The 26,072-nt window shown below is 51.2% G+C and overlaps 1 long non-coding RNA gene across 2 annotated transcripts in view; it reads right to left on the bottom strand.

Moving 5' to 3' along the window:
• The window catches only part of LOC137159002 (uncharacterized), a 29,675-nt gene extending 3,962 nt beyond the window's left edge, over window positions 1-25,713 (bottom strand). Inside the window, exons 1-2 of one of the 2 annotated variants that reach the window (XR_010921518.1) lie at window positions 25,638-25,713; window positions 11,968-12,370 (exon numbers count right to left, since the gene is read on the bottom strand). This is a non-coding gene — a long non-coding RNA (uncharacterized lncRNA). Of the gene's footprint in view, window positions 1-11,967; window positions 12,371-19,762; window positions 19,885-25,637 lie in introns of those variants that run through there. The other variant, XR_010921519.1, reaches the window with a different exon arrangement.
• Between the last annotated feature and the right edge of the window lie 359 nt (window positions 25,714-26,072).

Below are 26,072 nucleotides of genomic sequence, written 5' to 3'. Positions count from 1 at the left end.
GAAAGAATCATGACCTCCAATTTGGAGGTGCTGATTTTCATCCCAGGCACTTCCCACTGGCCAGCAAAGCCTTTGTGTGTTCATCAGAAATCTCAGTCTGAAGAAGCGAGGACAACATTATCTGCAAACAGCAGAGATGCCACCTCCAAGTCCTCATATTGGATACACTCCCCAACTCAGCCATGTCTTGATATCCTCGCCATGAAGATCACGAACAAGAGATGGGACAGGACACAGCCTTGGCAGAATCCAGTGCCCACCTTGGCTTGAACGAACTTGACTTAATGCCAAGAATGTGGACACAACTCTCGCTCCAGGAACAAAGGGACCAGATAGCATGCAGCAGTAACACCAGTACCTCACACTATTGCAGCATTTCCCACACTTCTCAGTCTGTAACTGCCCACCGAGGCAAGATTGATTAATTTACTGAGTGTTAGCATTGTGGAGGTCACAGTTAGTGCTAGGTTCTCTTCACACACAGAACAAACAGAGGGTCCCTGCCCACAAAAGCCCACAGTCTAAAATGAGAGATGGCAGGTGGACACAGTGGCTGGTGGGGAGAGAACCAGGTAGTGATGAGACAAGTATGAATGATAACATGCCTGATCCTTGAGGGATTTCTAATCTAGCAAAGGCATAATGAGATCCGAGCCAGCAAACCCAAATCAGCAAAGTTCAAATGGATAATTACACCGTGAATGCAATTAACCATTGAAGCATCCACCAAGGAACACAGTGGGTTCTCCAACACCTGGCAAATTAAATCAAACCAGGATACCTGCCTCAAAGACACTCCAATTCAACCACAGATTATTGAGCTAGACGCAGGAATCACTGGGTGAGGGTCTCTGGCCTGTGAGTCAAACTAGATGATCAGAATGGGCCTCTCTGGCTTTAAAATCTCTGACTCTCATCAGCTAGGAAGCTGAGAAATGACCCCATTGGCTAGTTACCCACACCTGCTCTTTTGTACTATTTGTGATCTTATCCTGCTTCCATCCTTGGAAGGACAAACTTCCCAAACCGTCTTCAGTGGTCAGCAAATAAACTGTGAGTCTGTGGAGCCCCCGGCCCTCTTAGCAGACATCGTCTGTGTCATTGGAGTGCAGGTATGCTACTGGAGCAAGTCCTTCTTCTTCTAAAGCGACAGGATTTATCACCTCTGTTTTCAGACAAACGTGTTGCATCTGCCTGGTGTGTTGCAGGCCCAGACTACTAAATTAAGAGGGATTGTTTTAAATATGGACCCCTGGTTAAAAGGCAATCTGGTAGTCAAGGGATTGGAGTTCGCAAATAAGATCCCATCAAAGAGTAGGGGAAAGGTAAGGACAATTTGGATGGATCCACTCGTGGTTTCTTGTAGGAAGGATGAACCTTCACTCTTCACTCTGAGGAGAAGCCATTGCAGCCTCTCGCAGTGCTGGTACTAAACGTAACCTCACCCTGTCTGAGCAAGGATCAACTTTACTGCAGCAGCTAGTGTCACACAGGAGGGACGTTGCTGGCGGCTGGGCCTCCTGCAGATCCATGGTGAGCAGTGCAGGAGTTCGTTCATGCTACTCGAGGAATCTTTGCACTCCACTGAAGTGTGTGCCTTTGTCCCAGCTCTCGGGAGCCAGCGTTATCGAAAAGGCAGCGATCGCTATGGAGGCATATCCTGGGCCTGTTGTGGGATGGACCAGTCTGCACAGCAAGTGACATTCCTATGATTGGATCTCCATGCCTGGCTTGGAGATGAACCCAGAGAGACGTCCCTGCAGTGTTATCTTACTGCCCTCTCAAACAGGTGCAGGAGAAATATTATCTTGGGGAAACCCAGAAAATGGAGTCCAAGTTACAAAAACAAGTACGTACTGCGTCAGCATACTGAACACAACCACTGCCCAGCGACCTTCGTCAGCTCAGAGGGGAAGAAGGAAGATGGTTAATGGCATTGACATATCTGAAGTGATGCGAGGCTCAGGAGTCTGAAGCCCCATCCCATATAGTCTGTGGGCCTTTCTGTGGCAGTGGTTTTCTATAAGCTGGTCTCAGTCTGAGTTTGAAAATATATTACAGGATACAGAGACTACTGATGAGATATCGGGTAGCAAAAGCAATGCTGTCAATCATTCAGTAAGGCAAACATGACAGTAAAATGTCTAGGAACCAAATGAAGCTGACTTTGTTAAATTCTCTGTCACTTTGAATAGCACTGGTAGCTCTGCCTGAAGAAATAGGACTCCTCGGAGCTTTGTGTAGATTTTTGTGGCTTGTGTGCAATGTGATGATTTTCCAGTGTCCATTAGATAAGAAATCCTTGATTTGTTTCATAGTGCCGCTGCTTTTAGCTGATGGAACATCAAGTCGGTACCGGTATTAATAAACAACACTGGAACCTGGTGACAGGGAATACGTCAAGAGAATTGTACTGATCGAAGGTCATGTAATGGGGCCTGGCCTGACCACATTCCAGGAGGAGATGGAGGTGTTTGGTGATCGAAAAGAAGCAATGATTCCCTAGGAGTTGGACAACTGTGATTTCCCAGACAGACGCTCCAGCCTAGATGCTTTGAACTACGCGTTGGAGAAGCTCAGTTCTGTTAATCTAATCTTCATGTTAAAATGCAGCTTCTGTTACAAGACAAATAATGTTCTGGGCCGTGTCATTTCGGGGTTCGTGTGACACCTGACCAGAGGCGAATGTAGCATTTCAGCAATTTCCAACCTCCTAACAGCTTTGCTTCTTGGCTATGGACCACCAGGACCAAAGGCGCACAAATAACTTTTCTGCTTCAGCAGCTCCTTCACAGCAGATTTTTTAAAAAGGCGCGGATGGAGGAGGGCCAAATGAGCTACTTTGCTTGCGAGCTTTTTGTTCTGTTTGTAGAGCACTTAGCACTGGGGGGGCCCTGGGCCATGACTGGGGGTCCTAGACACTATGGGCCAGGTTTTTAAAGATGCTTAGGAGCCTAAATACCTGTAAAAATCTGTCCCGATGGCAATATCAGTAATAATATCTAGCTCTTACATAGCACTTTTCACCTATAGCTCTCAAAGTGCTTTACAAAGGAGGTCAGTATCACTACCCGCATTATACACATGGGGCAACTGAGGCACAAGAGCAGACATGACTGGCCCAAGGTCACCCAGCAGGCTAGTGGCAGAGCCAGGAATAGAATCCAGGGCCCCTGACCCCAGGCCAATGCTCTAAGCACTAGGCCACACTATCAGAGTTATCGTGTCTACGTACTGGCATAGTGCTGCCACTCAGGCTTACTCACCTGTCTGTGTCGCACAAATTACGAGTGATACTGGCCTTAAAGCAGCACTTTCCCTCTATGCTCAGAGGGAGTGAGCATTTATTTGTGCTTAATGTCTGCTGCTCCCTGCAAAACCAAACCATGCCAGGACGGAAAGGGCCCTTGCTATGCAATGGACAGCGTGGATATGCTGGGCAGAATTCTATTTTTATTTTTTTTTAATCATTTCAACAGATACTATCAATGTTCATTTTTAAGCATCTCTTCTATTTTTATTGATTTAAATTTTCAAAATTCTGGGCGAATCAAACAATGGGGGGTTAAAACAAGGATTATTTAATGCAGTGCTTAATTTGTCAGGGAAGAGGTCCCGGAACTCAAGAGCAATTTTTTTTACTTTCATAACTGATGTGGCAAGCCCAGAGGTGCCAAGCAATGAATGGCCGAGGCCAGAGGAGCCAGGTTTCAGCCCTGGAATGCCCTGGCACCAATTAAGCAGTGATTTAATGTCTGTAGACGTTGAGATTCAAAACGTTAAAGTTCTATAACCATTAAAACACAAACCATGGCAAAATATACAAAGTAAATATTCTTAAAGCAAACTCTCAAGCAGCATTTTCCTAACCTTGTCTCTCTGGACATTTCGATTATTACCAAGGGAACTATTGTTTTGTCTCTTTGTGTAAGGAGAAAACAGCAGTGGCCAATACAAAGCTAACCCTGCCAAGCCTAAGGATGAGGGACCAGGTAAAGAGCCTGTTTGATGTGTCTCCACCCGCCAAAGCCCAGCTCGGGAGTGCTGATCTCCCAAGAACTGGCCTTCCAGGGGCAGATCAGAGGAGCTGGCTCATTACGGTTCTCGGGAGAACCTTGCGTTGACAGTAAATAAGGGACCTTGGACCTGCCGTGCACCATCCACAGAGACCCTTGTTTGTGGCTCTCACACAAGCTGCGTTTACACTCAGAGCAAGCTGCTCTGCGAGCGTGGCCAGCGGTGGGGTAGGGCTTCTCGGTGAGTCTAGCTGCTCCTGTGAGGGAAACCAAAAGACCCTTCTCCCGTGCCAAAGAGCCGGCTAACCCAGGGTCCCTGGCGTCGTTCTGTGTAGCTGCCGCAGAGCTCCTGCCCAGCTCTCCTCCCAGGGGGCAGGGACAGGGTCAGACTCAGCCTCCCATGGGGCACAAGAACAGATCGGACCAGCCCTCCTGATCCCTGGGCCAGAACATATCCCCGTCACACAGACGGGTTCCGAAAGCCCATGGCAATGTCACAGGGAAGGGTCTTTATACAGTGAGTCCTACAGGAGTCATCCCCGAAGCCAGGCCCCCAAATAGCCTCAGGGACCCGATGGGGATTCCTCCACCTGCTGTTGGCAAGCGATGCACAGCCCCTCCTGAGACACAGGCCTGACCACATGGGTACATGCCTCTGTCTCCATGGTAACACCCTCCGCTCAGGGCAGAGCTTCCACCACTCCGGGATGCTGCAGATCATCTCCCAACCCAGGCTCCATGGCAAAACCACTCTGCATGATGCGGTGTGCTCTGCCTTCTCGACCCCCCCCAGATTCCTTTCAAGTACAGAGCCCTCGGTGGGCTAGGACCTAGCTAGCTCTCTGCGTGCAGCCCTCCAAGAATGCTTCTATCCACTGGGATACCACGACTGTCACTGACTAGTGTCTTTGATGCCAGGGAAGAACATTGGTGACGGATGGATCTAGACAGCCAGGCACCCTACCCAAGGAGACCGGCTCATGTCCCTCCTCTTCTAGAGCAAAACATAGGGCATGCCTCTTGGCAAAGGCCCCCTCACCTCAGAGAGGCCACACACACCATCAGAACAAGGAGCCACTCCTCCCACTAAATCTCTCTCCTACCACCCTCCATCAGCTACTTCTTGAGTTGGGGAAGAATGGCCTTACCAGTAAGGTAGCAGACAATAGGGAGTGGTGATGTCAGTGCTGTATGGGGCTCCTACATGCTATTGTGATGGACGATTGCCATCTATCAGAGCTGCAAGCGAAGGATCCAGAGATCTGGAGACCAATACAAATCTGCAGACATTGGAGACTGCATGAGCCCAGTCATGCCGGCTGTGCTATTTCAAAAGGGTGTTGGGGGTAATCCCATGCCGTGTATGAACCTTCGTCTTTGCCACAAGGCCGTGGAACATTGTCCTACGCTCCCCTTATTGGAAAAACTGGAGTTTGGAGTTAAGGCAACACCAGGGAACCACCATCTTAATTCTGCCCAGCCAATGCCCCCCTGCATGCGCCATCCACGTAGGGAAGTTGTATCATTGGTAAGTATCACAGAGTCACTCTTACAGCTAGTCCGACCATCCAACCCCACAAATATACACTAGCTAATTCATCCCCATGAGGGGACTGTTAGTGACCCAGTGTCCTTCAGGTTTAAGAGAGGTTATAAGGTTTGCCAGAGCCTGGTGAATCCTTCCCAAAGTAAAGGAGCTCTTGAAGGGCTGAGTTCTTGAAGGGCTGCCTCCCTACCTTAAATAAAACTAATCCAGGCCTTGGGCTGTTGATGGGACTGGCTTATGCACATATAAAGACAAAGTCCTTTGTGCTAAACCTATAGGAAGGACATGCTGGTCAGGAAAGAGGGCAGATTAATGAAGTGGAGTTTCAGACTGCAGGATTCCAACTGCATCGCAGAGATAAAAGTGTAAGGACAGTTCTCCATGCCAGGAAGGGGAGTTTGAATAATTCAGATGAACTGCAAAGTGGAAGTGAATATGTGGAGGACTGGGGGCTCCCTGGAAGGAAGCCGAGATGAAAGGAACAGCATTGCTACAATATTCATAATGCTCAGAAGGCAAAGGCAGAAGTGCCTGGAAGGTTTATTGCATCAGCTGTTCTCTGGAGACCTCTCTGCCTAGAGTTTCTGCAAAGCTGCGGCGGCCATGAGGGAGGTAGGGAGACTTGCCTGGACCGGAGCTGGTGTTAGTGCTGTGAAGAGACTATTATGGGATGGGAGCATGTCTCCCATGGCTCTATGGTGATAGGTCGTTTTGGACAGCTGCATTACAGGGATCCCTGGTTCTAACCCAGGATAGTTCTGGTTGCACGATGGTTTCCATTCCAAGCCCCCCGTTTCACTCTTAACTTGATAAAACTTTCAACTCTCAGGCTGCAATTTTCCAGACTTGGTTTGGGAAAGCAGGAACAGAAATGGTTACAAAAATAAATAAATAAAAAAGTGTGTGCCCCTCCTTTTGCTGGACAGGCCAACAGCTGAGCCGACTACGGTTTGGATGCTGGTATTTGGCTTGGAAGTAGCCCTCACTGAGCAGTAGCACACAGCTTTGTTCTGGAGCAAATTGCCTTTGATTAGACTGAGCCATGACTGAATTCAGACCCCATACTGAGCATGCTTAGTGCATTTTTCCCGCCCCTGATAAGTAGAGTCCTGCAAATCCATTTTATATCCATGGATATCCATATCCCCGGATGCAGATGCGGCTATTCCAAGGACCATTTATTGAGGATCGTGGATCGGATGGTCACAGAGGTCATGGATAGACTTTCTGGGCCCTCCATGACTTCTAGGGTAGGGCTGGAGCAGCTGCAAGCCCCAGGTGCCGCCAGAACAGCTGATCAGCTGTTAGACAGTGGCCAAGGCTGATCATCTGATCAGCAGTTTGGGGCGGCAGGGGTTCAACAGCTGATGGGGCAACAGCTGCAAACTGCTGACTGGCGGTGGGGATGCGGATGCATCTAAAAGAGGGAGGGTGGATTGTGGGTTGGATAGAAGTTTATTCTCGCAAATGCGGATTGGATGCAGACCCACATATCTGTCTCCGCACAGGAATCTGTTGATAGGGAAGTGCAGAGAAGTTTGCTGTATAATGATCTGGCTAATCACCTCTAGGGCTGAATAGGTAGGGATATCGGGGCTGAGCAAGGGCCTTATGTGGACCTTGTAAGTTGTGCAGAGCCGTTGCCTCATCCCTGGGTGTGGAGTAGGAGTCCCCGCGCAGTTTGCGGGGAGTGCAGCAGATGAAGAAGGGGGCTCATGCACAGTTTGCAGCACTTGCTTTTGTACTGTGTTACCTGAGGAGCCGTCTTTTATCCTGTGATAAACATTGTCCTGCAATCACTCTCATGTGCAAGGGAATAGAGGCGGTGTTGACAGCCGTAACACTGGACTTCCTGAATGGCATGCGTGCCTATTTCTGCCGATATTTCTTTGTAGAACTTCTCTGTCCTTTCTGCTCCTCCCAATTCTGCATCTGTGAATTGCATGGATGTACTATTTGTTCCCGTCTCCGTGACATGCTCAAAGCTCGACTGGTCCCACCATCAGCCCGCGTGGCTTCATAACCACTCGGGGGCAGTTCTGCAAGGAAGTGATTGAGAGGTTAACAGAATGCTGGCTCTTCTCAGGTCTGATTCCAGCAGCCCGGGGTGGAGCCAGGTGGATGAGGTTGGGAAAGAGAATTCTTGGAATATGTCAGCCAAGATTGAGAGATACTTAAAAAAAAAGAACAGCTGGTTAGCCGAAATGTGCAGCTATTTCTTTCTGTTTCTTACGCTGTGCTATAGCCTGCAATAACACGAAGTAAACAAGTCCCCATTCAATTAACCCAGCGTCTGATGGCAGGAGTTGCTGGACAGCGTCTCACAGCCAAAGTGAGACTAGTCCATGCTGTACATCTGAAGCCATATATTCCATTTCAGACTGACGTCAAAGTCACTAGGGGCCCTCAGTGGGACTGCTGCTAGATTATCATGTCCCAAGGGGGACCCAAGATGGAGGCACCCAGCGCGGAGGGATTGAACCTGCTGAATGAAAGCTGGAGGGTAAAACTGCCCATTGAACTGCCTTCCCCTGGGCTGCACTGGGTGCAGGAGTTCTTAATGTCATGGGGTGAATCAGCATAGACAATGAGAAGTCTCACACCGTGTGTATATGGAAGGTTAAAAATGTGGGCCCAAAACCACTTGCTGTTGCCATACAAGGCCCTAGAATAACCACTGAACTGAGATGGAGAGGCAGGAGCCTAAGTGCATGCTTTATTACATCCCAAAATAGTACTCTAAGAGAACGCCGTTCTGGGTGCAAAGCCAGGCACCCACAAGGTAGGAAATGCCAGAGGTAAGGTTACTCCTGCAAGCTTCATTTTTCTCCCTGGAGCATATACATTATGATACGGCCTTTAATTACTCCTGGCTCCCAGCTCAGTGCCCTTTCCTCAAGGTTCAAGGGTATTTTGGTGGGAGAATGAAGCAGCAGGAGTAACCTCATCATCCAGTTTGTCTGTGTCCTCTCTGGAGGGTTTGCTCTGCTCTGGGAACAATGCTCGGCTCAGTGGGGACTGGGAGCATAAATTTGGAGATTACAAAGCCAGAAGGGACCATTCTGACCATCTACTCTGACCTCCTGTGTAACCCAGGCCAGATACTGTCCCTGAATTCCTGTTTGAACTAGAACAGATATTTTAGAAAAACATCCCATGTTGGTTTAAAAGTGGTCAGTGCTGGAGACTCCACTTCGACCCTTGGAAAGTTGTTCCCAGGGTGCGGAAGAAATGTTCCGAGAATTTCAGAGCAAGCCTCTAACCAGTTCTGAGGAACATGAGGATTCACCCAGCATCTCTGTTCAGTTCCCAGGTACTTTCCATTCCTCATGTCCTCCCTCCCTGAATGTCTGTGCCTGCTGGCACGTCTCTTGCTTCACATCATGGTCTTTTCTGGGACAGTCTCTGCAGTTATTTCTAAGTGCAGGAAACTTAGGCCCTGATTCAGCAAAGCACTTTAGTATGTGCTTAACCATTAAGCCAGTGAGTAATCCCATCGCAGCTCAGCAAAGCATTTAAGCACATGCTTGGATTTAATGTAAGTGGTTTGTTGTGTCGGGGCCTTATTTCTCCAGTGCTCAAAACCACATTTCCCACAGCCCAGCTTTTGCCCTAGTTGCTCACTTCTTCTGCTAAATACATTTATGAAATGCACTCTCTCTAGAGCTGTTGCTTTTAGATGAAATCCACACAAGCTGCTGCTTTATTTTCTCTCTGTTTTTTCGGGGGGGTTATTTGCTCTTTAGCAATTTCTGCGGCTACCCGTTGCTTGTGTTAAGGAACAGTCCGGACTGCTTCGCAATCACCTCTTGGACCAGCGAATGTCAGAAGCACAGAAACAATTCTGTTCTTCAGCGGAGGGCATGTTATTTCTCCCAAATCCTTGGTTTTCTTTTGAGCGTTCAGCTCTTTCCCACTAACCGATTGTCTCGCTTTGTTGGATGCGGAGACGGAAGGAGACCTATCCAACTATTTGGCCATTCCGTTATTGTTTAATACAAAACAATCCTATGAAGTTGCCACAGGAAACAAAGATCCCCCCAGACATTGCACTGGCCAGCACAGGATAATCCCCCTCAAAAACGCAGTTAAAACAAAGCAAAACAGTTTTGAACACCAAACAAATGCATCCGGAAGAGCACAGGACCCTGTCATTTCCTCATGGAACGTATCAAAACTACACATCGCTGGGAAGCAGATTTCAAAACCAAGCCATTGCTGTGTGAACCGAAAGGAAAGAGACCAGGGGGCAGTGAAAATGGATCAACACCCAGCTGCCGAGCATCCCCAGGTGGACAGTCCCCAACCCCAAGAGGAAGGGGAGAAGAGGGGCCCAAGGAAAATACCCACAAGCCAGCCCCCCTTAGTCAAAAGATTTCCTTCCTCGCCGTCACTGAGCCCTTCACATCACACAGGCCTCCCCAGCAGGAGTCATGGCTCCTAACAGAGAAGGGACTTCACACCCTCCTGTGCCCATTTCCCAAAACAGGGCTGCGTGAGGCAGGCCAGGGAAGGGCAGGGCCCCTCTGCCGCGCTGCACAGTGCTGGACAGGGCGTCCGGCTGAGGCACTGAACTGAGACACAAAAGAGCCGGGTTCAGTTCCAAGCTCTGCCACACTCCCTGAGCAACGTGGGGAAAGTCACTTTCCAGCTCTGTGGCTCTCGGGTGGAGACCCTACTCCCAGGAGCTGGGGGTCACTTTGCGGACGTTTACGTGGTGCTCAGACACTACAGAGAGTGGGGCTAGAGATGCACCTGAAGAGGTGGCAGCGTCTCCCCAGGATGGCACTTCCAGTGCCAGCCTGTCCTCTCAGCCCTTCCGCCTGCATAGTAACCTTCCCTGGACAGCAGCCCAGCTGGGTCCATCTCCCCACACACCCAGCTTCCCTTCTGGGGATGTATCGCCAGCAAGTGCTGAATGGTCCAGGAGCCCTGGTGCTTCACGAGCCCCCCAGTGCCCCTAAAAACAGCCCGGCAGTGACTGTGCATAACCAATGCAGAGTGACCACATTAAGGACTCTAGGGTCCCCCATGCCACTGGATACGTTTGCCTCTTTGCCATAGATCTCATCCCCCCACCCCTGAGCTGCAGATGATCCAGATAACTGCTGCTTTCACAGGGGCTTTGAGCTTCAAACGGGGAATCCCCCATGTTCATGTCAGTAAGTGCCACTCAAGGGCGTTATAGGAACAATGCACCAGACAATGCTCCATGGAGTTCATTCTGGGGTAATCAGTGGGGTCAACATTTCACCTTCCCTCTGCCCCTGCACACATCTGCCCCCAGCAGCAGCCCAGCTCTGGGCAGGGGAACAAGTGCCATGGCAAGGTATTGTAACCAACAGCATGGGGTGAACTGGGATCATTAATGTGATCACCCAGCCCCCCCCCCCATACCCACCAACCTCAGCACCCCAAAACCCACTGCTGACAGCTTAGGAATCTTCCTATTGCAGCTTAATCAGTCTAGCGGCACCTGACAGATAGACATCCCTAGTATGTCTACGGTGCCCAGGGGATCAGGCATTGCATTCCCCTTGGCAAAGCAGGAGAGAGACACCCTCACAGCTCCCTCTGTATTTCTTGGTGCTTGTCCCTGTTCATTTTTGCTCCAGCTGCTGTTGAACGCAGTCCATGGGTGTGAAAAAGGGTCCCAGTCTCAGCTCTGGTGTCCCCTAGAGCATGAGCAAGGATTCAAGAAACTGCTCCCCTAATGTGTCTGCAGCCCAACACTGCAGCATTGTGCGATTTCTTTCTTGCTCTTAGGTGTTAATAGCTGCCATCAAGGAGAGCTTTGCTCTAGAGTCAGCTACAGACCTGGTTAAAGCTGATGGACGGGCTCAGCATCCTTCTTTCAGGTTAAATGGAAGCAGCAATTAAATGCCCCTTTATGTAGCGATAGCTGGAAACAGTAGGTGGCTACCGCTCAAGACACTGGGCCATATGGCAAAACCTGAGCAGGGTAAGCTGAGTGGTCTGAGGGGTTTCCTTGTGACTGGTTGCAAATGCAGAGGCTAGGGGATTGTTTGACAAGCTGTGTGTGTTGAGGATAAAGCCGGCGAGAGAAGACATCACACTGAGACAGAGCAGTGAGACAGAGCTCCTTGGAGCACAGGACTGGCTAGAAAGGCAGGCTTGGGAATTCCTGAGCAAGGAAACGGCCTGAAATTGTTTGTTCCTATTGTGTGCAGGGGAAGAGGACTCTGGGCACAGTCTTTGTGAATAAATAGGATGGCACCAAAGAATAGATCTGACTCGTATCATCCATATGACCTCTGAAGGGAAACAACCCTGCAAAGCCCCACGTATTGGTTAACCGCTTGGGACAACACTTCTTAGGCAGCCCCCATTACTGCAGTATCTGAGTGACTCACTATCATTAATGTGTGCGGAAAAGCCCCTTACCTGCAGATTTTGCCCAGCTGTAAGACAGTCTGCAATATGTTCATTTAACTACCAAGGTGACTGAGCTCCATCACTATGGATACAGTTACTAGAGTAACCAAGCTGGCAACCACTAGCCTGGATGTGCTTTCTTCCCATGGGATCTGCCATCTCCATTCGCGCTGCTTCCTCCTTCTCCCACAAAACACCAGCCTCAGAGAAGCAAAAGTCCAGGCTCTCGTTTCCGTCTGGGAGTTGGTCAGAAGGAATGTTGCCAGGCTGCAATTCTTCCCTGGAGTGAAGACATGTCCCGTTCATGTGATCTGCAGGGCAGCAATGAAGGATGAGCTCTCCCGTCTGTCCAGAATCCAACCCCAGGAGCTTAGAGTTTGCCAGACATCCAGAGACCAGACCCAGAGGTGTCCTGCACAGGTGACGATAAATCCAGTCTGTTGGCCTCCACAGAGAGACTGTTTTCTAGCCAAACAGCCCAGGCGTTCAGTCCCTTCACGAGAAGCACTTGCAGCACCACACCCAGTGGGGCAGAGGGTCCCAGATGCAGTGGGCAGGGGCAGCGTACCGGCCCCGGTGGCAGGGCAGGAGGCACAGCGCAGCGGCTAAGGGGCAAAGGTGGCTCTAGGCTCCCATTGTGCCTCCCACATTCTGGACCCTGCCCAGCCCCGGCAGCAGGTTACAGCCGCCACAAAGCTCTGCCGCATGCCGTGGTGCCCTACGGAGATGTACCTTGTGGAATGAAAATGACCTTTGGAATTTTTAAACCATAAAACAGAGTCCAGAGACATCCACTGCAGAATAACCAGTAGCACAGCTCTCACCGGAGGCGTGGGAGACCCAGATGGAGGACCTGATTCAGGGCAGGGACTTAAAGTTGGGTCTGCTCCAGGCCAGGCAAGGGCCCAAACCCCCCAGCTGCAGGACCTGTCTTCGGCGCTCTCTCTTGTTGGAGCTATTCCATTTACTAGTATCTAATTAAATGTGAATTGGGCCCGAGAGGAAGTGAAGGGTTTCGAGTCTCCAGGCCCATCCTCAGGGGATTTGTGGATTGGAGCCCACGGACGGAGCCTCACAGGCCAGTCCAACAACCAACCATAAAGGGAGCCTGTGGGTGCTACAAGTCGAGGGCAGTTTGATGGTAACTCAGCCTAAACAAGCTTCATGTCAAGCTGGAGAGAGCGTTAGCCCCACTAACAGGCCGTCGTCAGGGCCGTGTTCCAGGGTTATTCCTTGCTTTCCATTAATACAATGGAACCTCGCTGGGCCCCCCGCCCTCCCAGGTACTGCATTGCACACACAAGCTATGGTAACAGGATACTACTCAGCTTGCAAAGGCAAACACTGCCCAAGTAGGGAATGCCAGAGTTCAGGTTCCCTGTGCAACCGTAACTCTGCCTCCCCCACCGTTCCTAGTCCCCATCTCTTTGCCCAGCCATTCCCAGTCCCCCACCTGACTCCTCATCTGATCTCAGCCCCACCCTGCTCCCAGTCCCAGGCTCCTTACCCAGCCGGTCCCAGTATTCCCCACCCCAACTCCCTGTCTGCTTCTTCCCTCCCTTCCAGTCCCAGTCTTCCACCAGCTCCTTGTCCCACTAAACTTCCCCTCTGCCCTGGGTCTGGCTCTTGTCCTCTCTGCATTTGAATCAGCAGCTCTCTCCTGTACAGAGGCTGTGCTCAGATAAGGGGAGCAGACAGCCTCGTTGCTCTTAATTCTGGGGCTCAGACTTAGACCACGAGCAGCCCAGAGCTGCCATTGCAGGGAAAATGCTGCTCACCCCTGGCCTGGAGCTGGAGCATGCTCAGAGATGACGGAATCACTGCTGAGTTCTAGCAAGTCTCCGCTGAGCATGTGAAACTGCAATTTTTCAAAGGCTTAGGACCAAATATGGGCAGATTTTTCCCTGGTACAGCAGCAGGCCTATCTTTAACTCACAGGCCATCTCCTTGCCAGAGTTCACTTCACCTACCTGCTTGAAAGCATGGGGGAGCTAGAGCACTTCAAAGAAAAGATCACCAGAATTGTTTTCCTTAACTCCTATTCTCAGAAATGGCTGAATTGTCCCGCACGAAATGAAGAGAAAAAAAAATCAGCCTGGGGCAGACACCTGGCATGGAAAGTTTTAGCCCAAATGATTAAAGTTTGACAGCGTTATAAGCAAGCAAACAGGGTCTTACAATGAAAAGACAACCTTGGTAACAGTCAGTGCTACCAGTCACTTCTTTCTGGGCCTATTTCCTCCTCTGTAAAGTACTGACCTCCTTTGCAAAGTCCTGATGAGAAGTGCTAAATAACAGCTAGGGATTATTATTACGCTCTTATTCTCCCCATGTATCCTGGCCCATGGACAAAGCTTCCTGCAGTGCGGAGTTTTGGAAGTTACAAAACACCAGAGCCTTCCTAAATGAGAGATTCTGCCATCCAGCTCACTACAAGTTCCTATAAACTGGCCCAGCAAAGATGTTCAGTGTGCTGCTAACGGACCTCAGACATTAACAAGCACGTGACTAAGTTTCCCGATTCATTAAAAAAAAAAAAAATATATATATATATATATATATATGAAAATATATATATTTTTCTCTTGTATTTATACCTCCCTAAAGTCTCCCTTTTGAAGACCTGGCTTTGCCCTCCAGCGAGCTCTGCTAGTGCGAAAGGGAGACTACAGCCCACATGGAAATGTGAGTTAGCAACAACCTCAATCCAAACAATACAGCGTCTTGTACCAGAACCATACTGCAAGGCAAGTAAAGAGGAGAGCGGGTGGGGGGGGGAGAGAAGAGAAGCAGCCACGCAGCCAGTTGCTCAAGGGGAAGCAATTTCTTTTCAGCATAAAAGTCCATTTGTAATGAAGGAAAGAAATGCAGTCAATTTAAATAAGCGGTGCGCCGCTCAATCATGATGCCTGCTATGCAGGAAATGAAAAGTACGGCACTGTGGGATTTGGGCCATTAATGCAAACGATTTTCTGTAACCTCAGTTTCCTCTTTCATTTTTTGCAACATGAATCACAATAGAAGTGAGGGGATGGCTGACGGGTGTGGAAGGAGCTAAAATGAACACCCCCTCTTTGAAACGGGGCTTGGGAGGGGTTGTTGGAAGTGCTACAAGGAAAGGGTTAACCTGACATTTAAAGAGCCATCTTCAAGCTTGCAAGCCAATGCTCTACTGGGAGGAGTCCCCCCCCTCCTTCTCTTTGGAGCTCACACCTCACAGAAGTGCTTTGCACAGAGAATCTAATGGGCCTCCAAGGGAAAAATATCCCTTTCCCCCACCCTCCAGCTCAGCAACGGGATGTTATCCCGTGTAGCTGCCCACTGGCTTTGGTGGTAGCGGGTGGCCCTGTGTCTCCCCTCTCTGGGGTTTCAGGCCTGGGGGGTTGCACAGTCGCACCACTATTAAACCCTGCTTCTGTCTGGGTGCAATCACCTTGCGCAGCCAGTTTGGCTGTGTGGTGGTTCTGCAGGGCTCAGGAGCCTGGTCCATGCCTGAATGGGAGGGGAGGGGCCACACTTGGCCCTAGAGTTTCTGTAATTCCTTCAGACACAACCCAGCATCGGAACAAGATCCTTGCAGTTAGAAGAGCTAGGGATGAGATTTGCAAAGCTGCTAAGGGATTTGGAAGGGAAAACTGCTAAGGGGTGAGGAATTACTGGCCCAGTCACTTGGGTGGGTTGAAAATCTTTATTTTTTCCTAAAAAGAGAAGATGCTCACACGCTGCAGAAAGCAATAGAGCCCCTACTAATTGGCTTGGCTGATGCCACCATGAATTGGCTCCTCCTTGCCCTCTACAGCATCAGTGCACATTCACTTCCCCCATGCCAGCAGAATGCAACCATCCGGCTCCAGCCCCCAGCGCCAGTGTGGATCCAGCCCCAGCCATTGTTCACAGGGCTCAGCGTTTGTTCTCCTGTTGCACAGCGGGACATCTCTCTCCCCAGCCAGCAGACTATTTTTAGGCCTCTGGAGCAGAAGTGTCCAGAAAATGAACCTCCTTCAGGCATGGAAAGGTCCTTCCAAGCTGTGCAAACACTCCCAGCTGGGGTGGGCTGAGTAAGAACCACAGAGATGGACTGGAGTAACATCCAGAGAAGCAGGATTCCCGGGGGCCTTCCTGGTGTGTCCTGACCTTCTCCTCACTCAGGTGGTGGGACCAGGAGTAGCTCTACTGATGTCAATGGGGCTGCAGTGGTGTAACTCAAGGGCATGTGAGGGGAGAACTGAGCCCCGTGTGCATGTCTCAGCGCAGGGCTGGAGACCCCTGCAGAGCCTTCACCTGTGTGAACCAAAGGCAAACAAGGGGCTGTTTCCCCTCTTGGCGTAAAACAGAATGAATGAGCACAAGGGACCGTAATCTGCTAGAGTTTCTTGCAGAGCCCATGTCCTTCCAGGTGGTGCTGGCCTGACGGCAAGACCAGGCCAGGGTGCGGGAATCATGGTAGGTCTGCTCTGCTCCTTCCTTTCCGAAGGTTCTCCGAGGGCTGTGTCAGGTCCCCCCTCCCCAGGACTCGCAGGACTAGCTGCTTGAATACGGCTCAGGGTCCCAGACAGGGTTGCACAGCCCCTGCTGTCAGCTTCACTGCTGCTAGCCCAGGTACGTCTGTACGTGCTGCAGTCACACCGCTGATTGCCGTGCAGATGTACCCTGAGTGATGGAATCACACAGGGCGCAGACCTGAGCCCTTGACTGTTCACAGCCTGTGCAAAGCCCTCAGAGGAGGCGGAGATGGGATGAACTATGGCGTTGTCAGGACGCTGATGATGCTCTGCTTTCCATCTCGTCAACACAGCTGGTGCCAGACTGCTAGAGCTGGGTGTAGGTACCTAGTGGGATCCCAGGCAGAGACACAACACACCCGCCAAGGAGTGTGCGGGTTTCTTGGTGTACCCATGTGTGGTACGTAAAGCCACACTTTGCCTTGTAAATGCTCGATCTCCGGTTGTGACAAAGATGACCACAATAGGACTCTTTGGAAGAGGAATTGTCCCACACTGGGAACAACTGAGCTGTTCTGGAAGGCTCTGAATATTCCTCTAGTTAATTAGAAAGAAAAAAGATGGTGAAAAATCCTCTCCTGTTTGGGAGGAAGAAAGGGTGAGAGCTGCTTCTGCCGGGCAATTGATCACATGGGCTGTTAGTTTTCATTCCTGGTTCCTCACTGCACCAGTGAGTTGTATGGGTTAACAGCCACAGCCTCATGGCTGGGGCTTGGAGCCTTTTGCTAACTATGCCATGCTGCTCCATGTAGTTGGTGAGCAACTCACAGCCAATGGGCTTCCTCTGGCAGTAAGAGCTGGTCCCACAGCATTAAGCAAAATGGGTGTTTGCAGATTCGCACTCTTAATTCATAGAAAAAATACACGTTTAACAGATTCTAAAGTCAGAAGAGACCACTGTGATATCTGGTCTGACATCCCATAGAACACGGACCAGAGACCTGCCCTAAAATAATCTGAACTGTTTGAACTAGAGTAGATCTTTTAGAAAGACATCCTATATTGAGTTAAAGATTGCCAGGGATGGAGAATCTACCACAACGCTGGCAGATTGGGGATTGAACCCACCTCTGCTGCCCCTAACCCTAGGGCCCTGCTTTCTAAGCCAATCACCCTACACGCTTTCTCCTTGCCCCCGGAGCATTTGCAAAGAACAGATCTGTTGCTTTCTCTGCCGTCTGCGTTGTCAGAATCCCTCTCCCGGCCGTGGCAGACTCGTGTCTGCGGGCCCGGGCTACTCTTGGAAAGGCGGTGTTATTGAAGTATGCAATTAATAGAGGGTTTAAAATAGAGGTTTCCTGCACCCAGCACTATGGCTGTAGAAGTGCTGCCCTCCCCAGCCCCCTCAGAGCCTCTCACCAGGACCCTGTGATGTAGTGTCTGTCTCTGTTCTGTGCGTCTCCCGGCTTATTTCACTTTCCCTCCTTGCTGGACAGGATGGTTCTGCCTGGATGAGTTAATAGGGCTGCATTTGGGGAAAGGCCCCAGTGCCTGTCAGACCACATGTCCAGCGCTGACAGGTGGCAAGCAGGAGCAGTTATAAAAGGGAACAAGAGGCGCAGAGCAGAGGCTGCCAAGACGGCAGACTGAATGAGCATTACCGACTGTGGTCCCCTTAGCCGGAAACACAGACGAGCCTGCAGCGCTCCCAGAACAGGCCCAGGAAATCCCAGTCAAGCCTTCTCAGAGCTGGGGCTGAGAAAAGAGTTCTTTCCAGTCCTATAGGTTCTTGGGGTAGACAGCACCCCATGAGCAAGCCTTCTCCAGATCTCACCGCCTGCCCTCTGGGGCCACATTTCTAAACCCGAACAGAGCTGCTTTGGTCTGCCAAACACTTCAGGCTCTTATTACGTCTGCAGATGGAAACCCAAGCTTTGGGCTGGGTCCACAGAGCGCCTGCAGCCCGGCAACAGCTGGGCCATGCAGAACGCCCCCCAAGAAGCCACATCCTTGGGCTAAGCAAAGACATACCAGATCCCCCATTGCTTTGGTTTTCTCTGTAAGGAAAAGTGCTCTTCCCAGCTCTGTGAGAGAAAGAGCGTGTGAACACGCCTCCTACAGACAGGGCCAGCTTCAGCTTCTGTGCATTAGCACAGCACCACTTGTTTACTGAACTCTAACTCACCACTTCTATCAAACACCTCCAGTGACCAGATGTGCTGCAAGGGAGGGGGGATGGGGCCTTCCTGACTCTCCCCTTCACCGCTGTGGCCCGTTGAAGACTATAGATCAGACACTGGCAGGCTGCACCCACTGGCAAGGGCTGCCTGGTTCTCCCATGGACTTGTACAATGCCCGTCCCGCAGCTCCTGAAGGGTTAAAAACACCCAGCCTCACACCCTTGACTTCAACAGCTGTGTAAACACAAATTGCATGAAAACAACCCGCAAGCCCCACCCCACAATGCACAGGGCAACAGCCGCTCAGCCTCAGTTTCCCAGCAGGTCTTTCACTGCTCTGCCCACCTTCCAAAGCCTTCTGGGTTGCAGAAAGCCAGCTCTCCTGCTAGATCTTACAGTTCTACCACTTCTAGGGCACACAAAGTCCAAACCATGCATAAAGCAACATAACTCCCCCTTCCACCAGGGGAACTGCCTGGCACCACTCTTCCCCAGTCCCTGGCCTTAGCTAACCATCTCTCCCACACAGAGAGCTTCACATCTGCTCTCCTCAGCATTGCTCAGGTCACAGGAACAGGCTCTTTTTAAACCTTCCTGGAGGCCTTCTTGCTGCTCTATTGGCAGTAACCAGGCCTTCAGTAGCTAGCCCATTACCCATCTGCCTTGCACAGAGACTTGGGTGCCCCATTACAGGCCCCACACCTGGAAGGAAGTCTAGGAACCAGGAGAATAAGTGACTTGAAGCCAGAGCTGTTTACACTGCCCAGCACAGGCAACGTGTCCTCTGACTCATCAGAAGACAGCTCTCTGCTCAGAGGAGAAGTGTTGCACAATTTTAAGTCACCACAGAATTTCTCCAGACTTTTGCTCTCTAGTAAACAGCTGAGTCCTTTGTGCCTAATGCCACAACTGACCCACCACACTGAGTCTTCTCCAGTCATCATTTCTTGTTTGTAGTACCATGGCACCTAGTAGCCCCAGCCAGAGACCAAGCCCCTGGTGTGCTAGGTGCTGTACAAATAAAAAGACAGTCCCTACCCCAAAGAGCTGACAAATCTAAATTATCCTACAAGAAACACTGAATGGTTCTTTGATGTCTAAGCAAAGACAAGGCAGCTCAACATGTCTCTCCCCAGCCCTGTAAAGGTTCTCCACTACAGTACCTCTGCTTCAGCCACTCACCTGGTCACAAATGACTCCAAGAACCTCTGATTTAACAGTCACCAATGCAATTTATTTGCAGCATGCAAGTCCCACCACCTTCTTACACCAAGGCCATCTCCACTTCCAGCAGCTGAACCTCTGCTCCCCCTTTGCTACTTTGACCTGGGCCTGTATATAGCCCCTGGCTAATTAGGCAGACAGCTGCTTCCCCTTCACAAATCAGGTACAGGTGTCCCTAGCCAGGACCAATTTACCTCACTTAACTGGGGCTGGCTAAGGGGTTGCTGCCCAGCACTCTGTCACATGCCCATATTTTACATGGACTTGAAATGCAGGTTTGGCTGGAGAAAAGATAAGCATTGCTATCTAGTTACTACACCCAGCGGTGCCGTGAGCAGAGAGATGCTGTCTCATCTGTGCACCCTAAGAAAGAAGACTGGGTGATGTGGGAAAGTTCCATGTGCCCTGGGTATTATATTGTTGTTTGCTATTGAACCAGAGGGTCCATAGTTAGCACTGAAGTTTAATTGAATTTCACTGATTTCTGTCTACACAAATTATGCATTAAGCAGTGTTGCTGACACTTACATTTTAGCATCACTATAGTTGGTATTTCTCCTAAAGCCCCAGCTCCTGCAGTCATGTGACTACATGCCTTTTTTTTTTTTTAAAGGGAGTTTCTGGCCCTCTTGGTTTCAGAGAAAAGCTGGAAAATGTGAATCTCAGCAGTTCAAACACCAGAAAGCAAAACAAAATAAAAGCACCCAGAATTTTTTTCTTTTTTTTTAATCTCATGATTTTCATGCCAGTTTTGTGATTTTGAATGCCTGGGGTTGGCGGTGCAGATTCTGGGTGAAATTCACCCCTCTGCAGAAGGCCACACCAAGAGCTATGCGCTGCTTAGTGGGAAAGTGAATTTCTCCCACAATGCACAGCTCCAGGTTGGGAGGATGCTGTGGAGACCCAGTGATCACTCCGGGAGGGTCTCCTCCAGGATTGCTGCAACCTTTGATTCTGCGTCTTCCCAATTAGTAACTGAAAAATAAGAAATAAAACCAAACTGAATTTTTTTAGGTTCGAGCCTCTAGGCTGGTTACACACAGTTTAATTTAGTGGAGGCCGGTGAATGACACAATGAGTGATCGAATTAAAAGCTTTATTGACTATACATTAGTGAATTAAGCAAACAGGCCTCACACTATAACCACACGCCGCGCTGATAGTCACATCCGGAGATGAAACGATGCATGTGAGGTGTGATCAGTCCCTGAGGGAGGAGTCAGTCCTTTCTCAGAGTGTACCTTGGTGGGGGATGGGTGCGCCCAAACTAAAATGAGGATGCTCCCCTTTTTATAATGAATTATAATAACGCCCCTTAATTAATTAGCATTAAATCCACCTTTTTACCATAATTAAATATTTGTTACTGGTTTACTGGCTGTTGAACATTAAGTTCCTTTCTAAGCATCATCTGTCTCAATGCCTTACCAACGGCTGTCCACAGAGCCAGCATTCTGCAAAACATTAACATTTTCTTTTCAACACTTGGAAAAAACACTTAGGGCCAAAACTTCTTTACACCACGACCCGGGGTTAAGGCCTCACTTATTTTTAACTTGCCTCTGACTTGTCTCACTTCACTTGACTCCTGTTTCACCAGGCCTCACTCGACTATTGTCAAGCCTATTTTTAGGAAATGGATTTTGGGGCCTACTCACATTTCAACACCTCCTTGCTATAGAAGCATAAGCAAGCCTCATCTCTACACGCCGAACTCCTGAAACTCCCCCCTGCAGAGTGGGTCTGCGCCTGCTGTGCCGTAACGTCAAAGGATGCAGCAAACTCTCCCCGCTGGCTCTGCTCCATGGGGTTGGAACCAGGCCACTGGCTCCTCCCTGCCCCCCCTTGGGTGTAGGGTGTCCCTGGGGACACAAGATGAAGGCCACATCTTGCAAGGTCAGGCAGGGCCTCGACCTCCCACAATTCTGAACAGTATCCACTGCGATCAAACGCTGCTTTCCCTCGAAGGGAAGCGACTTCTCTCCCACCTGCTCCCTTAGCCAGGTGGGCAGCTCATGTGGTAACGGCCTCTCTCTGCTGGCGGTTATCACAGGACCGGCAGGTGTCTCGCCCTTCTGTCAAGGAGTGGCGTTGTATATATTCATTCCCTGCCAGTAAACGCGCTCCCCAGCCCATCTCAGGCAGCTGTCAGTGCCCAGGGGTGAGGCAGATACTGTTTGCCTGACATCCTTACGTAATGAAGCAGGAACAACAGGCCTTTGTCCTCAAAATACAATTCCCAGAGCCGTCCCTAGGCTATGGCAAATGGGGGCAACCACCCCAGACCCCATGTTTTGGGGGGCCCCACGCTTCGTGCCAGGACCAGGGTGGGAGGTGGGTGGTTGCCATCAGGGTCCCGGCTTTGTTATGGAACCGGCCAGGAGGCGGGCGGCTGCTGTCAAGGTCCTGGCTTCGTCCCAGGCCCTGCACCCGCCTAGGGATTCCATCCTGCACACTCAGCTCCTGTTGAATTTGGAAATATGGCTCCGCTCCTACCGCTACTTGGCTTTTGTCTTCTGGCCATGCTGCTAGGGTCACTCCCTGGACTGCCTGAAGCTGGGTGGCCTTTTCCGTAGCCTCTTGGCTTTCCATCAGCTTTGCTGTTGAAAGTGGGAGACAGGACAGCGTGTTAACGGATTCCATGTCCTGATCCCCTTCCCCCACTTGCTGGGGCTGGGTATATTCGCCCTGCTGGGTTTCAGCTAACACCAGTCATCATCCTGGGCAGCACCTGCTCTCTCTCTCTACAGGCTAGCGCTGGAGTCGCACCAAGATGCGCTGCAGTCTCTTTAGGGTGCTAAGCAGGGCTTGGCCACGATGGGCTCTACGGCTCTGTGGTCTGGCTGCACTAGTGCTGGGTGGCCATCGGTGTGTGGCTGGAATCGCTTCACTCCAAAGACCACAGCCAGAAGCTCTTTCTCGGCTTGCAGACACCCCTGTTCGGTCTCTGACAGGGCCTGCCCCCAGTCCTGTCTCCGAGGCATCACGTTGGAGTGTCAGTAGCTCTCCTGGCTGGTCGTCCTCAGGACACGCCATCCATTAGCATTTGTTTCAGCCTGGCACATGCCCTGTCCCACTGACTCAACATCCTTGTGAGCTGACCTATGGGGTCTGTGACCCCAGCCAGGTGTGGACAGAACACGCGTCACTCCTCTGACGTGCTGCGCCCCTTTCGCATCTCCGCTGGCATGTCTCTGGCTGCCTTCAGCTGGCTGGGCTCTGCTTGCGGGCCCTCTGCTCTCGGGGTGGAGTGAAGCTGAGGTGAAGGGGCTGCGAGGGAGGAGGAAGGTTGGAGCAAATCCCCAGTCAGCACAGGGCAGGAGAAAGTTCTTTACCGCCCAAATGTCCCTGCTTTGGTGGCTTCTGTCCCGTCCGGATAGAACCGCTAGCTGGCTGGTTCCTCTCTGCAGCTTCTCCCCACGGCCCAATGGTGGGGGGAGAAGAGGCACCCCTGAGACCTAGTGCCCTCAGAGTATGGTGTCTCCCCTCACAGTTCTGGGTCTGGGGTGCTGGGGCAGGGGTAGCTCTGGCTATGCCCCATTTTATCTCCCCCCCCATGTCCTTGTTTTGGCTGCTTCTACCTCTACCAGCAGGATTTGGCCCTGGGCTTTAATAAAGCATCAGCGGACGTGTCTGGGTCGTGACGGCGGTCGTGAGTGCTGTCACCCACGCTGCACATTGGTGTGCGTGGCAGCCGTGAGTCCGGTGTGCTCTGCAGGGATCGGGGCAGGTCTGGTCTCATTAACTTCTTCATTAACAGCCTGGCAGAGGAAGCGGCATGTTTACGGGGTAAATAGCACGTTAGCGACATTCGGAAATGATGCTAAATCAGCAGGACAGAGAAATCTCAAGCCGATTTGAGATGTGAGCAGAACATGACAACCTGAGTCAGCCTGGGACTGAAACAACCTGAAACTTGCTTGGGGCGGAAGGGATGGGTGGCGGGGGAAGGGAGGCGCTGCCCCTGCAGCTCATCACGGAGGTGCTGGGTGGCTTCAGGGTAACCCGGGCCTGAATGAGGCAGTGGAGCATCTGCCAAGGCTCACCGGTCCTGTTGAGAAGGTGAGGGGGGTTCTTCTCTGAGCTCCCACCTTCCCTGCCTGGCACCTCCTTCTCCTGTGTACTCCAGCCCTCCCAGTACTGCATCCACGTCCTGCAACCCCCCCAGGAATTCCCACGCCTGCAACCCCAGCGTGGGGATCCAGCCCCAGCCCAGCCTGACTCTCCTCACTCCCTACGCTAACCCCGCAAACCCTCGGTGACTCCCCTCTGCGGGGCTCTCCGGGCTGGGTGCGTGTGTGTGTGTGTGTGCGCACGCTCACGGTGGGCGCTGTCTGTTTCAGAGGCGCATGTGGCAGGACAGCCAATGGGGGGGCTGTTCTCTCGGCACCTTCTCTACACCTCCCCGCTTAGCTGGGCCGAATGCTTAGCCCCAAACCGCACCCCTGCCCTGCCCCTTTGAAGCACTCTAGCCACTGGGCTTTCAGACAACTCGGGATTGCTCCCCTGACACCCAGCCCGCTCTGTGTCCTGGCCTGGGGGAGAGGCTGGAATAGCCCTTTGCTCCTGCCCAGGCTCTTGAAAAATGAGGCCGTTCAGGAGCAGGAAGTGGTGGCGCCGATAAGAGCAGCGAGGTGGCTGCACAGCGCCATTGGCTCCAGAACTAGCAAGCATGCCTGGCGGAGTTTGTAGGCACCCAGGCTGAATAGCGGCAGCTCCAGGTCAGCCCTTCCCTCACACAGCCTGTGAAACCGGTGACCTGCACAAGCCAAACCCCGCTGAAAAACAAAACAGACACACACCCCCCCGCACTGGGTTTCTTATTCACTGCTATTAACCGTAGGGTTCAGTTATTGGCTGCTCGCGTGAGTCACACGTCATGAGTCAGGCCCCAGAAATCACAAGAGTGGTTGAAAATAGCAAGTTTGGGGTCCTCTGCTTTGCGTTCTGGTTTCTGAGCCTTTACTTACACTCAAAGCACATTTTCAGGCTCTTCTCTGCAATCACAAGGGCTGGAAACTTTCAGAGATTCCAAGACCAGAAGGGACCATTGGGCTCACGTAGGCCTGGTCTACACTGCCAGTGGCCATCGATGGGAGATACGCATGCTACATAGCGTAGCTTGTGTATCTCCCAGCGAGTTACTAACTTTCAATTACCGCAGTGTCCCCACTGTGCTGCACGGACGGGAAGTGCCCTCCGGTCAACGCAGCCTTACGCTTTTTGCGGGGGTGGATTTACGGAGTCGATCGGAGAGCGCTTCCAGGATCGATGGAGCGGATCTCCACTGCCTGCTCAATCGATCCTGCAGTGCCGGCACAGCCCCAGCAGTGTAGACGTACCCCTAGTGAGTCTGGGCTCCTGTATGGCACAGGCCAAAGAGCTTCCCCATAATAATTCTACAGCAGATTTTTTAGAGAAACATCCAATCTACTTTTAAAAATTGCCAGGGATAGAGAATCCACCACAAATCTTGGGAAATTGATCCAATGGTTAATTGAGCTCCCTGTTAAATATATGCCTTGTGTGGCGCGGGCAGCTAGTTTAGCCCTCTTGTGGGTACTGTGTCCTCTTCAGCTATGCCTATGGCATGCCTGGGTGGGAGCAGGGGGGGGGCCCGGTCCCGCCCTCTGCCCCAGGCCCCGACCCAGGGACCTTGTGTGGAGTAGTCTTCAAAAGTCCATGACTCACTCCCTTCCCTGGGTCACCTCTCTTTGGCCCCACTGCTCGCCATCTGCTTCCTGAAACTGGGTGGGGAGGGGTTCTCCCTCAGGCCTGTGCCTTGGGTCCCTGGCCTTAGCCAGACAGGTACCCCCCCTCTCATCTCTGGTACCTCTGGGGCTGTACTAGGTGGCAGTGGTTGCTCCAAGTCCTGTAGCCACACCGCTCTGCTCCTTCTCTTAACTCCCTTCCAGCTGCCCCTGTCTGCCTGACAGGGAGGCTTTTAACTGCTGGGGCAAGCTCCTTGATTGGCCTCAGCTGGCTTAATTGGCCTAATTGCCCCAGAGTGGCCCCAGCTGGATCACCCAGGGAACAGGGATTTGTTCATTCTGGGGCTAATATAGACCCCCTCTACTACTCTCCTGTAGCCATCAGGTCTAACCCTGTCACACTTGTTTTAAAAATGAAAGATGAGATTCTCACATAATCCTCCGACTCCAGGAGCTAGGGATGTAAGAAAAACGCCAAATATTGTGAAGTCAAACTAAAATCCTGCCAGTTAGTAACACTGAGATTCTTCAAGCAGGACATGCTATAAGGCCAAGCC

Source organism: Emydura macquarii, unplaced genomic scaffold (genome assembly GCF_026122565.2).
Source record: "Emydura macquarii macquarii isolate MOO-44397 ecotype Brisbane River unplaced genomic scaffold, CSIRO-AGI_Emac_v2 contig_306, whole genome shotgun sequence".
NCBI classification, from domain to species: domain Eukaryota; kingdom Metazoa; phylum Chordata; order Testudines; family Chelidae; genus Emydura; species Emydura macquarii.
The sequence above is the reverse complement of the archived record's forward strand: the minus strand, read 5'-3'. Positions and strand labels throughout refer to the sequence as shown.